The sequence below is a fragment of the Pipra filicauda genome, unplaced genomic scaffold (genome assembly GCF_003945595.2).
Source record: "Pipra filicauda isolate LSUMZ 115617 unplaced genomic scaffold, ASM394559v2 scaffold146_size1912638_pilon, whole genome shotgun sequence".
Lineage (NCBI taxonomy): Eukaryota > Metazoa > Chordata > Aves > Passeriformes > Pipridae > Pipra > Pipra filicauda.
Genome location: NW_024103951.1, coordinates 718,683 through 731,990, shown reverse-complemented (window position 1 = coordinate 731,990; position 13,308 = coordinate 718,683). Strand labels below are relative to the sequence as shown.

Below are 13,308 nucleotides of genomic sequence, written 5' to 3'. Positions count from 1 at the left end.
GTGGGGGAGCTGAGCATTGCAGTGACTTGTTTTCCAAAGCCAGTTCCCTTTCTTAAAATTCGTTAAGCTATAACCTTAATTATAACCTACAGTGTTTGAGCTATAACCTATGCTTCCTTTATTTGCACAGTGATACTTTTTCTGAGTGAAACAAAGATAATATAATTAATGTAGATCACTTGGGTTTAGATTCTTCTCTTCACGTTTTTTATTTCCTGAGGCTCTCCGGTCACGTTCTCCAGTTCCTGACTGGATTGGTTCTCTGCTTGTTTGAAGTTGGGCAGGTGGCTCCTCTTCTTTTGCTGGTGTTGGAGGAGAGAGGTTAATTAGGACTTTGTTCACCTATCACCTTTTGAAAATAGCATGAGAGAAATATGTTGAGTGAGCATAATATCCTTTCTGCAAAGCGCCTCTTATATTGTGTGCAAGAGGACAAGTTTCTCAGTAATGACAGACAACCCGTGACAAAGAGTCTGTTGTGATGCAAGTGCTGCTTCTCACTGCCCAGTGAATCAATCAACTGATGGATGTGATCGAAAGATTTAAAATACATCAGCTAGTCTGTAAATGGCAGTCATAACAAAAGCAGCATTGCAGCATCCTCTGAAAGAGCAGAACTTCCTCCTCCTCCTCCTCCCTGATAGTTCTACTTTATATAACCCTAGAGAAAGTCCAGAAAACCATACAGTAAAACCACTCTGGAAATAAGGGATCCCTGTACCGAAATTATTTCCAGGATTATTTTTAATAATGGGAGAGTGGGAGAATTCAAACCCATACATGGAACTAGGATCAGCAGTGGTGCCTGTCCTGGGCATTGCACATGTGGAGTGGATGCTCAGTTGAATCTCATCACAAAGTAATCCAAAATAAAAATATTTCAAAGGATATGGAGGAAGAATCCCTTTGCAGATAATTAATGCAAAGTAGTTTAAAAAAAAATAAATCCCATTTCTTCACAAGTGCCATCCCATCCCCCTCCAGAAAGCAACAGTCTGACATCTGCTACTGCTCTGCCTGTTATTATTTGTCTTAGAGCCTCTGCCCATTCTTTTGCTTCTACAGCTGCTGCTGGTGTTTCCTCTTGGTGCTTCCTGCCTCCCTGGCCTAAATTCCATCTGACACCCTCTTGCCCCTCTGGCTTTCTGCCCAGCTGGTTGAGAGATGGCATTCAGTTGACTGCAGCGCTCATTTCTGCAGTAGGAACATAAAATAATATTTGGGTTTGATTTTCTTTTGAGAAGCTCTTCAAGATCCTTTCATGAAGGTAATCTATTATTTTTTCATGCTGACCCTTCAGTTTGATCTTTGGTCTGCAGAGTATCTTGTACCCATGTGAGAATTGTCAAAGCCTGTAAGGACTGCAGAGAAACTTTGGGCAAATTTTCTGCTTCAGAAACCATAATGAGTTGGTTTGGTTGGGGAAAATGGTGGAATAGACAGTTTTGTCTTTCTGTTCAACAGTTTCCCAGTCAAGGTGACTGTACAGTCTTGCCCTGGCAGCATCCCTGATATCTCTGCTTCCTGTAGACACTTACCTGTGGAGGGGGAAAAATGGAAGGAGGAATCCAGGCTCTGCCTTCTCTCTTGTTCTTTCACCTTGATGTCTCTCTGAAACCCCAGAGAGAAAGTGGTTCAGATTGAGTCCCTCCTTCACAGCATTTTGGGAGGCACTTATTTAAGTCTTCAGGAAAAGAGCAAATGGCTGTCTGGGCCTTTCCATCAACACGGATAATGGTTGGGAACTGGAGAAGAGCAAGGAACTGAAAGTGCAGCATATTGTCCATTGTCACCTTAAATTTCTCAAATCTAAGGCATTTCACAATATAATATTCAGTTTAACCATATTATGGATGACATGGCCAAGATATTTTGGGTGTTGACAGAGATGAAAGCTTGACCTCTAGAAGATGAGACATTTGAAAGAGTCCAGAGCTTATGGCAAGAGCTTATCAGCAATATCCCCATATGGATGATCAATATGGAGTTTTTTCTCTCTTTATTAGATCACCTAGGAAACATTCCTGACTCCTGTACTAACACTGGTCCCTGCCAACATGCTGAAGGGTGGGGAACCTGCAGACCTGATTATTTGGAAAAGACAACTTTTCTTTTTTTTCTGTCCTGAAGCTACCAGCTGTATTCTATTAATGGACAAAACAGACTTCTGGTGCAATATTATCTTTTCAGCTCTGAAATAGTCCCTATCCCATGTAGAGCTTTTTAATTTGGAACCAAAATAAATACCGGTGGAAGAACTTCGCTACACCACAAGTAACCTGATGCTGGCTTGTGCACACAAAATAATGGCTTTCTGAAGTGGCTAGAGCAAAGCACTACATCTACAATTTGATGTTATCACTTGTCTATCATCTAGATGTGGAGCATGTCCTTGCACTGGAGAGCTGTAAGGTGTTACCTTAGGAGACAATGCTATGCAGGCTACTAATCCTTTTTTTACAGATGAAAGTGTTTCCTGAACAACACACCAGGACCACTAGTACAGTAGAGAGAATACCAGGGAAAGGTTAATCTGAAATGGACACAAGGAGTGATATTCTGACTGATGGGGGAAGTCACAGAACTGTGCCCCACAAAACAGTGGCCAAGGACAGATCTTCCAACCTAAAAACTGAAGACTCAGAAATGATATGGAAATACCAGTAAATTAGAAGGGAAACAGCTGTTATCAACCCCCTTTCTCCTGAGGTTAGTTAGTTAGTTAGTTAGTTAGTTAGTTAGTTAGCTGTGTTGAAGGAGCTGAATGCAAGAAGAGGCACAGATCTGAAATACCAGATTCTATAAAGAAGCAATTTCCAGGTGGAGGGATCAGTCTGTTCAGATGCAAGGTTTGTCTCTTGCAGGTGGCCTTGAATTATTATTTCTCCATGTTTTGCTGTTATGCTGCCCCCACCACAGTTAAGCAGTACCTAAAACATTCTCAGGACTAGGAAACTAATGAATGTGCAAGTTTAAACTTAAGGGGCAAAAATTTGTAACCTGGGAAGCATGTAAGCTTCATGTAATTTTGTGTTAATACAATGTACTGGGAAAGAGCAGGAATAATCTTTTGCCAAAAAAGCTAGTTATTAAGAGAGTCAAGGCCACTGAGCACTGCCATATCTCATAGCATGTATTCCTTAAATCCATATCTGCCATACTGAGATTTCGATCAAAATATAAGAAAAGTACTACAAAGATGATCTCCCAGAATGCTGAGTAAAAGGCTGAAAACATAATATATGGTAGGAGTGCCCTGCAGTCCTGCAGAGATACTTGTGGTGAACTTCCACCACAACATTTCTTGGTGACTCTCCTTCTCCCCCATTTAATGTGTTGGATGGTGTCATGGAGTTCAGAGGGAGATGCCACACATGCAGTTATATCGCCTGTCCCAAAAATGAATGAGTAAAAAGGGGTTAATTTTGACTTCTTGATTCACTCTTACATGGTGTCTTGGGAGTGTGCTTGACAATCTTGACACCTGTATATATATTTATTTTTATTGGAATGTAGAATTACATTGGATTTTAAGTGATTCCGTTTGGTTTGTAAAGTGATATTTTGTTTGCATTGGTTCTTCTGGTTTGTTTTCAGAATGTTGTTACAGTGAGTTCTTAAATATTTTAATTAGCAACACATTAAGAAATGTTTTCAGGGAATTAAGTCATTTAGAACTTCTATATCACTTTAACCTGAATCTAGGCTGCTAATCCTATTGAATAACAAAAGCACTGAATTTCCCTCCCTGGCTGTACACTCAGAAAGATGCTTGCAACTAAACTGCTCCTCAAAAGTCAGTCAAGGGAAGAAAATAGAATTTTTTTATATATCTCTAAAGCATAAATGAACTCCACTAGAGTGTCAGTCCTGTAATCTAGTGGAATGTCTGAAATTCCTCAGGTATCTACTTTTGTTTCATACAATATTTCTGATGATGTCCAATAAAACACTCCCAGAGTGTTCCTTCAAACTGAAAAATGCTTTTGGTTTTCCCATACTTGTAAACATTTGAGTTCCTTGGTACAATTACATAGTTTTTAACATCATGTATTAAAAAAAAAAAATAAATTAAAAATGCACAAAGCACTTAGGTCTCTCATTGATTTTATTTTTAAGGTATGTCATATTTTTTGAGACCACAGAAGTACCTCAACATATAAAAATACATCTTTTACAGCGATGTCTGCCAGTGTGGCTGTTGAGAACTCTAAGGCTATAGGGCCCACATATGTACATTGTACACACAATTGAGCTTCCCTCTGGCCACACCAGTGCTGCCTTCCCTTGGATAGGCATCCTCCTTCCATTTGCTCTTCTCTGTGGTTTCCCCTCATTGTTCTCTCTGATGTCAGTGCAGGTTTTGACCTTCTGTCCAAATCTGTGCTGGGTTGTGCTCCTGCCTGTAAACCCTGGTTTGCTCCTTTTCCATACCTAGAGGCTGATTCTCCTTTTTGAGTTAGCCCTCCTCTGTGCTGACACATATTAACCTGTTCATTTCAGTAGGTCTCTTTAGGCTGGTAATGCACTGTGAAATACTGATTCAAATCCCTCCTTCCCACCTTCTCTGCCATCCTTAGCAAAGTGAACCTCCAGGGTCAGCACAGGAGTGAGAGGAAAACATCTTCAGTTGTTCTGTTGCCCTGGCTGCTCTCTGGCCTCCTCTCATCCATCTCCCTTTTCAGAGCAGGACAGTCCTACGCCAGCTCAAGCAACTAGAGTTCAGATGTAAGTTCTGTTTGGCTACAACAGCTCTCCAGAAGAGCTGCTTGGATTTTTTCTTTGATTTTTTTTTTTGTTGTTGCTCTTTATGTTGAGGGCCAAGGCAGCCAGCATTGAATATCGGGTGTTGGTCCCTCACACTGCCACAATCTGCAGTTTTGTTGATGGCTGTCACACGTTTCAGTTCTGTGATGCTACTTCCTCTACAGTCCCAGTGCAAGTGTGATTTTCCCTCCTACATAAAGAAGCACAGACTTAGAGCCCTCGACTTCAAATAGCTCCATTATTCCCTGATGCAACTCAAAACTGTCCTTCTTGGTTTTAGGCCTCTCCCCAGGATTTCGTGGGATAACTCCAGCCTTGCTAAATAAGCTCCCCTCTTTGCTCTCCCCTGTTCAGCTACAAGTGGCCTTCTCTCTGACCCTGTTGCTTCTGCCACCTGGAGCAGCCTTCCTGTGTCTTGCTGCCTTTCTGACTCACCACCTATTTTCAAATGCCATGTGAAAGCCTAGAGTTTCAACCTTGCCTTGTAACAATCTGGAGCAGCCTAAAGAAAACAACCTCTGGCTGCTACCCAAAGAGGGTTCCGTAATTATTTCTCTAACCCTCCTAAAGTAAAAAGGTTGGCCACCAAAAACAAATAGGAGACAGACCTCACACACGTTATCCATATTGGCTGAGAGGTAACAAGAATAAAATAAGACCTTAGAAAATTACCTCTACTTGTTGGCAAATACAAAAAAATACAGAGAATATCCATGCAAATAAAACAGATTTGTACATTGATTTTTTTGATTGTTTGTTTTTTTCTCAAATGTTCCCACCAACTGGTTCTTAAAAATCACGTAAGAATAGGTGTATGTCAGATGGCAGTAAGGACAGAGAGAACGCTTCAAGTAGAAATAAGGTTAAATATCCGCCAAGAACAGGATGATTCGAAGGACTGACTTAATGAGGGTTCACAATTCTGCCCTGCTGAGATGAACAGTCACTGCTTTAAACTCACTGCCCCTTGACAGTGCAGCTCTCTCCAGTGCAGCACCACAGGACATGGAGTTTGCTTCTTACATGGAGTATTTTCCATACAGTGCTCACTGGCAGTGGAAGTAGCAGGGCCAGAGACAAGGCAGCACAAGACAAGCTTTCAGGCTTCAGCATAATGAAAGGAAGTCTGACTAAAATGAATGTGGCAGGCAAAAAGCATTTGAGAGCCCATTTCCAGCAAAGTCCATGCTAATGCCCTTGGGAGCAGAAGGGAGAAAAAAACATATTCTGGAGATCACAAAGTTGTCCTCGGTGCTTGTGTCCAGCATTCATTTACTGACTGCTTACTGTTTTCCTCTTTCTGTAGTTCCTAAGGGCCTGTTTTTCATGTAACTTCATATATTCTTTCCCACTGCTGCCTGTGGCTTTGCTTGTGAATGCTCATCCTAACCAGCCTCAAGCACCTTCTTTCTGTGTGCTTGGGGAAGACAACACCCTGCTTCCAATTAGCAAGGCAAGGAAGTTGGCTGCAGAAGCCTCTTTCTAACGAGAAACACCTCTGATGCTTATTGTTTGTATTTGGTGCCTACTGTCCCTAGTCAAGCTCAGGAGATTGCTGTGCTTGGAGCCAGATATACAGATCTTGTCTTCATTAGGGAAAAGGTGGTTTAGATGTCTTGCCAAAGGGATCCAAAAGACTTGAGCTTAATACAAATCAGTTGCTGTTTTTAAAAGGGATTTGTTAACTTCGAATAGCTAAAAGAGATTAAAGCAGCTGCTGTCTTTGGTAAGACTGTAGCAATGGTTAAAATCAGGAAATACCCATGATGTGGCTCAGCCAGAAACTGCCAGATGGACTTTGTAGGCAGGTCATGGAAGCTCTTGTTTCTGTTGCTGAGGTTTCCTTTCCACACATGCAGGCCTGCTTTGTGTGAGCACACAGAGGTGAGCCTGCCTCACCTGGGAAGTGTTGCACAAGACACAGCAAATTGGTAAAATAGGACTTGTACCTTTGAGCAAGTTCCTTATTTCTCTAAGTCTTCTCTGCTGTTCACCCTGTCCGAGTGCACAATGGATAGGAAATCCTTTCACGAATGCTGACATAGCCACAATTCTCCCCTTAGGCCAGTTGGCAGAGCTGGTGTGGACACACAGCCCTGCTGCTGGGCTCCCCTTGCTGCCATTGTTCCTCCTGCACTTCCTTCTGGGAAAGGGCTCCCAAACCCAGCCTGGGTGTGGTACTTCACTAAAGTACCCCATGATTTTGGGAGGGGATCTGAAATATGGCGTTGGACTAGATGACCTCTAAGTGTCCCTTCCAACCCAAACCTTTCTGTGATTCTATGGCTTGAGGTCTCAAGACTTCAGTCTACATTTTGGCTTCATCACTGACATTTGTTTTTTGATGGCATGTATTATTTTATTACCAAATTTCTCATATAAGAAGGAATGACATCTCACTTTTGAATTTTGAAACTTTGTGATACTAAAGTTTTACATGAGGAGGAAAAATTGTGCAACTGCAAGGGGAGAGAAGAAAGGTATCATCAATCTGAGTGGTAAAATGAGGTCTATGTTCTGCCCATAGTAATAAAGTTTCTTTTGTAACAGACCAGCCAGCTTTATCCAGGGAGTTTATTATATTTCAGTAACTGTCCTTCAAAGTATGGCACTCTTCCTGTTCTCCTTCAGGACTGCAAGCACTGCAACTGTTGATGTGAACAGTTGTTCCTCCACCATTAGATCATTTATGTTATTAACCATAATATATGCCAATCTGACTTTCTGATTAACCATAATGTGGATAAAAGTCCTTAACATCTCTCTAATGTTTTCTTCAGCTACTTATTCTTATTCTCTGAATTAGAATTAGCTTATATATACTGATATTATATTTAAATACATCATTTGCCTCTCTGTGGGCAAGCGCTAGTTTGGTTGCAATTATTGCAATGCAAGCCTGAGGCTAGAGTGAGGTTATTGCTTAAATAATATATTAAAGGAAGGAGGCCATTTGGCTTGTTTTGTTATGAAACCTGGAGCGATCATTTGTATAAAACCACTGAAGGCTCATAAAAATGACACCTGTATAAGCTCCAGGGAGAGTGTTCATGCTAGAAAAACCCCAGCTTGAGAGTCATTAGTGAAGCGGGAGAATGGCAGAAAACTTCCCTCCTGCATCTCTAGGAAGAGATTCAGGAATAGCTGAAGCAGCTAAGAAGTATCACTCATCACTGCTCCAAAATCTAAGGAGAGTGGGGAGGTGGGGCAGCTAAGAGGCTCTTGGAAACTTTTGAAATCATTGTTTTCGTGCTTTAGGGGTTATATTTAACCTTCATTAAATGTTCAAGTAAGTGAATATTTTGGTTTATTTAGTGGGGTTCAGGTTGCAGGACAGACCACCACTCATTTCTGCTTTAATCTTTCCACTTGTGGAAAACATTTAGCAAGTTTAGACACTGTTTAATCTCTTTCTTTCAAGCCTCTTGTCTTAAAACCAGCAATAAAAAGAACAAACTTTAAAAAAAAAGTCCTACATAGATCTGATATAAACCAAAACTGTGCTAATATTAGCTTTTCAGAATATCTAGGAACTCACCACTTTCTATTCTGATAGACTGAATAGGATATCCATGGGCTGGGAAAATTTGCAGTGTATTATTGGGTTCGACTCACAGCAGACACTTGCAGCAGCTCCCTGCAAAACTGCACAGTGCTGGTAACACACAGCTCACAGCACTTCTTTTGAGGGGGAACCTGAGGTGCAGTTGTTCACGGTGACTCCCTCCCAGGCTTGTCCCAGGATAAAGCCTATGACCAGGCTGTCCCAGTCAGGATTTCTGAAAGGCACATAGCAAGGTTTGATTCCTGGATGTCCCCGGCATTTCACCTTTCTGATCAGCTTCACCTGCTGGAGTGAGATTTGACGGTGTGACCTTGCAAAGCCAGAGACATGAAAGGAGCAGTGAAGTTCTTTCAAACGAGCTCGATCTGCTTCCAAATAACTTGCCTGGTGTTTTCATCAGAGACTGAGCGCTGTGGGGCTGTATATCTCACAAGCAAATGACAAAGCCGTGATTCTTGCCCTGAAGCAGCTGCAAACCAAGACTCCAGTCCTGTGATCAGGCTGTTGGTAACCTCCACGAGCCCTCCAAGGGCTCTGAGCTAGTACTGCACTCAGAGCAAACACTCATTTTTGAGACTGGGACGGCAGAAGGTTGGAGCCAGATTTCTTAAGGTAGCTGGTGCTGAACTGCCCCGGGCTGGCGAGGCTCGATGGCTCTGGCTGGGAGTTTCTGAAAATAACCCCCAAACTCTCGATTCAAAAGTAACGCGACACTCTGCAAAGTTTGCTTTCAGGCAGCGAGAGCTGGGATCTGCCCTGTGCACGCACAGGGGCTGGATTGGCTTCGGCAGGAGCCAGCACGCTCTGGCAAAGACACCGTGCTGGAAACAGCATTCTGCTCATTCTTCTGCATGCTCACATTAGTGATATTTTCCAAGGTGAAGACAGTCTGTACTAATGGAGAGGGAAAATAGTGGGTGAGGTTATTTTGGCCCATGTTATTTAGGAAGTCAAGACTACATGTTACACGATCACCTTACAATCCATAAAAATTAAAGTCCTAGGGCTAGTGGAGCTTTCTCTGGGTCACACATCTATCGGGTCTATAAAAGTGTGTATTCAAATGCTGCTTGTAGAGAACTGTTGTGCTGCCTGTTACCTGAGTGTCCCCTTTTGCTGTGCCTCGGATTAGGCTCGGCTCTTTCTGATATTCCCGCACTCCCCGTTAATTGCATGTGTGGAGTCTGAGGCACTTCCCTGGAACCGCCGGGGAGTGTCAAGTTCAGCTTTTGTGTAAGCGCTGGCAGGCGCCGGGAGCAACTGGCTCTGGAGCCGTTTGGAGCGCTGGAATGGGGGAATGGGAGACATGTGGCAGGGAGGGGACACGGCGGGAGCCTGGGGACAACCCCCGAGGGAGCCTGGGCCGGCCGTGCCGAGCCCGCCGCAGCCGCGGACAGGGGCTTTACTTTCAGCCCCTGAGCTGCCCCTGCAGCCGGCTGGTTTGGAATTCCCAACAACGAAAACCCAATAAACTAAAACAACAACAACAACAGGGAAAAAAAACCCCAACCTCCTAATATGCCAAATTATCCCCCATATAAACTCAATATTGTCTTACTTTATCTTCAGTGCTTTTTCTGCGTGTGATTTCTTCCCTCTGTTCTTCACGCTATTTATGGGCAGTGTTATAACTAGTCTTGGGTGATGCTTTGCAGCGTGCTGTTATTATTCACCAAAAATGCAAGTTCTGAAATCCTTTACTAAATTTAAAGCTTCTAAGGAATAAGAGAATAGATTTTTTAAAAACTACTGCATGATTTAAATAAAGCTTACATTTCTTATTTCAAATGACATTTTTATTTTGAAATCCAAAATTTTAATTTGCATAATTCTATGGACTGTCAGAAACCACAAAGTTTAATCAGAATTTAATTTTGGGTCAGCCAAAAGGGCTTACTTAATCCAGGAAAAAAAAAAAAAAATCTGAAAACAAAAATTTCTGCGAACTAAAAAAAAGTGAGAAATCTTAAACTTCTAGTTTAGCTAGTGAACAAAACTTCTTTTGTTCCTTTCATTGATCTCTGGTGCTAGTGAGTTGATAAATCTTCATCCAGCTTCTGTTCAAATAATTCTGTATATTACATTTCCTGGTAATATGATAGCTTCACTTTTACATAATGCTGTTTCAGGATTTATAAGACTGGAGGCAATTAATTCTAATATAATTATTTGTTACCGACTGGAGATCATTAATAGTTGCACAGACTAGCAGGTAGAGTTCTTCAGAAAACAAGGATAGAAGGAATACACAAAGCAGTTTTTTGGTTTTTTTGCAAGTACTTTCAGTAATAAATTTTAATCAAATAGAGATTCAAACAGAAAGCGCAAGTCAGAGTAAGCTCTGTCCAGGCAGGAGTGGGCACGGACTGCAGCGAGGGTACACTCACAAGCTATGGAGATTTTGGGAGATCTCTGCTGCAGCAACAGGGACATAGGCTGCTGTCTGGTATAAATTTCAAGCAAATAAATTGTAGGCATGAATAAATCATAACAGCAGCAGTGTCACGTAGAGGCCTCAGCTCTACCCAGAGCCTTGCTGAAGTCTGTACAATCACTGAGCTGCTTATTACCTAATAACTGCTCTGTCTCTCCTTATATAATGCCTATTTTTTTGGATGAATTGCTACATTCACCAAAGCCTCAAAAATAGCTCTAGTGATCAAGTCCTGATTATACACTGCACATGAATTCAAAGGTCCTGTTCCATAACCTTTTTTTGACTTTGAAATGTGCATACTATTTCAGGCGGCTTTGGAGTTTAAAGCAATCTGTTTCCACTGAAGGCAAGCAATACTGGAAATATGATTACAATAATTGTATTATGAACATAGCATTGTCATGATCAAGTGAAGGGCTCCAAAATGTAACTGATAAAATTGTAGCTTTGACCTCCATCGTTAGCTTGCAAACCCGATCCAGTTCAGATATCGCTCCGTATTAGCCTCGTTAGCACAAAAAACCGGCCTAATAGTTCAACCACGGCTCCCATGAGTCACTTCTCAGACAATATTCGGGTAAACAAGAGCTTGTGGGAGAGGGGAAACAGGATCCATCTTTTGATGTCGGTTTAGAGCGTGAAAGACTAAATCATGCACTGTAACAGTTCCATCAGTTCCCTGGAGTCAGAGCAAGGGAGAATTCGATTTGAAATTCCTGTGTAAACACGCTGGGGCACATTCATGGTTGATATGAGTTGTTGTAACTTCCTTGACTGTATTTGACTCACTGAAACCAATGAATTTGGAGCTGTTTACACCATATGAGGATTCCTCTTCTTCATAAATATTTATGCAAAAAATGAGAAAGTTATAGTAATTTAAAAATATTTTAATGTGGTGTTCCAAATCATACAGAACATAGTAGACCCTTTCTGCTTTGTTTTCTTATCCTCTGGCTTCGCTGAGGTCCTAATTTGAACTTCTCAGCTGAATATGGGAAGAAATGTGTAAATTGTACCAGTCCTACCATTAGCTTCAGTTTGCAGAAGTGCCATTGATACAGACTTTTGCATTTATTTTGGGTGGAAAGTGTCTATTTAAATTGTGAGATCAATCGTCAAATTAGATGTGTGACTGCACACATCGTCCCAGTGTTTATTTTCTTTTCTGGCGCACTTGTGGCTCTTTGGGTTTGAAGAATGTAACTCAATTGGAATGAGCCTCAGTGATAAAATGGTCATCACATAAGATGTCTTTGTGTTGTTTTGAAATGTACTATTACAAGGCATTTTAATAAACTTTGTTTTTATTTTCCTTGATTAATAACACATTTGCTTGTGAATTTTTTGGGATGTTTGATTCATGGTCTTTCCTTTCTTTTCCTTAGAACTCCTTGGTGGCAGCAGCCTACAGGAGGCCTTGTGGGACTATCCCATGGCGATCTGACCTGGTTCTGGCTTTGTCCAAGTAATTTTAGTCGCACTAACACTTTTGACCCCTGGTGTCATTGATAAGCTCCAGAGCACTGAGTGCTGGGTCAAAAAAGTTTTGAAAGATCTACAGAAAACTAAATTCTTAAAGCCATGTGATTGATATTTATTTGTTTTAATTATAAATATAGAAAATAATACTGTCACTTTCTCCTCCCTGCCTAGTCACACTGGTAGAGAAGCTGTTCTGTGAATAGTAGATTCATTACATACATTACACATTGTCAGTGAGGTAAAGGAGAACAGTTCTGTTCCCATCTTCTCTGTTCAATAGCTGATGTGATTTAGCAGGAAAAACATTGTGCAAGGCATTAAGCAACAGCAGTTGATCACTTCTACGAATATGGTTTCACTATAAAATACTATCATCTCCTTTTGATTGGCATTTGCCTTTCATAGAGATGTTTGGCTAATGCACTGCTTAATAGTCTGATCTTTTTCTCTTTTTCTTTTTTTTTTTTTTTTGTTAAAACTGGCTTTTATCTTTGTTTTACAAAGCAGAAAACTGCATCCCTTTGAACTCATCCTCTGATGTCATAAGAGCTGGGAGCTGCCATGAATTATGCTGTTAAAATACTGACATTTCGAGCAAGGTGCCAGCATGTACTAAAATACAGTAACGCGTGTTGCGCTCCAGAATATTTTTTTAACATACTGTTATTAGTGGCAGGCTCTTTGGTCTGAATGCCTTTGATAAGTGAAATTAGCACACTGTTTTTCCAGCCTATGTATGGTAAATTCTTTCCCCTTTTGGGGTCAAAAAATATAAATATTAAAGAAAACTCCAAGTGTTGCTATTTGCAAGGTTACAATGTTTGTTATTAGAACTGTGGAATATGTTGAGTCTTTTGGGGAAGATAGTATGAGGGACCCATGAAAGGACAGGAAACATCTATATTTGCTGGCAGCATGCCTGTATCAAACATATTGCTCACAGTGCCATCCTGATGGCACTGTGGGGAGGGACAGTTCAGCTATGCGGTATGAAAACATGCCATCATATCCATATTTCACAACACAGCACGTGTCAGGCAGGCAGGACTGTGAG

General features: G+C 41.3%; 1 long non-coding RNA gene across 1 annotated transcript in view; it reads left to right on the top strand.

Annotated features, from left to right (window-relative positions):
• LOC120322722 overlaps nucleotides 1-12,354 on the top strand; it is a 46,113-nt gene extending 33,759 nt beyond the window's left edge. Inside the window, exon 3 of the long non-coding RNA XR_005562583.1 lies at nucleotides 12,158-12,354. This is a non-coding gene — a long non-coding RNA (uncharacterized LOC120322722). The remainder of the gene's footprint in view (nucleotides 1-12,157) is intronic.
• The last annotated feature ends 954 nt before the right edge of the window (nucleotides 12,355-13,308 follow it).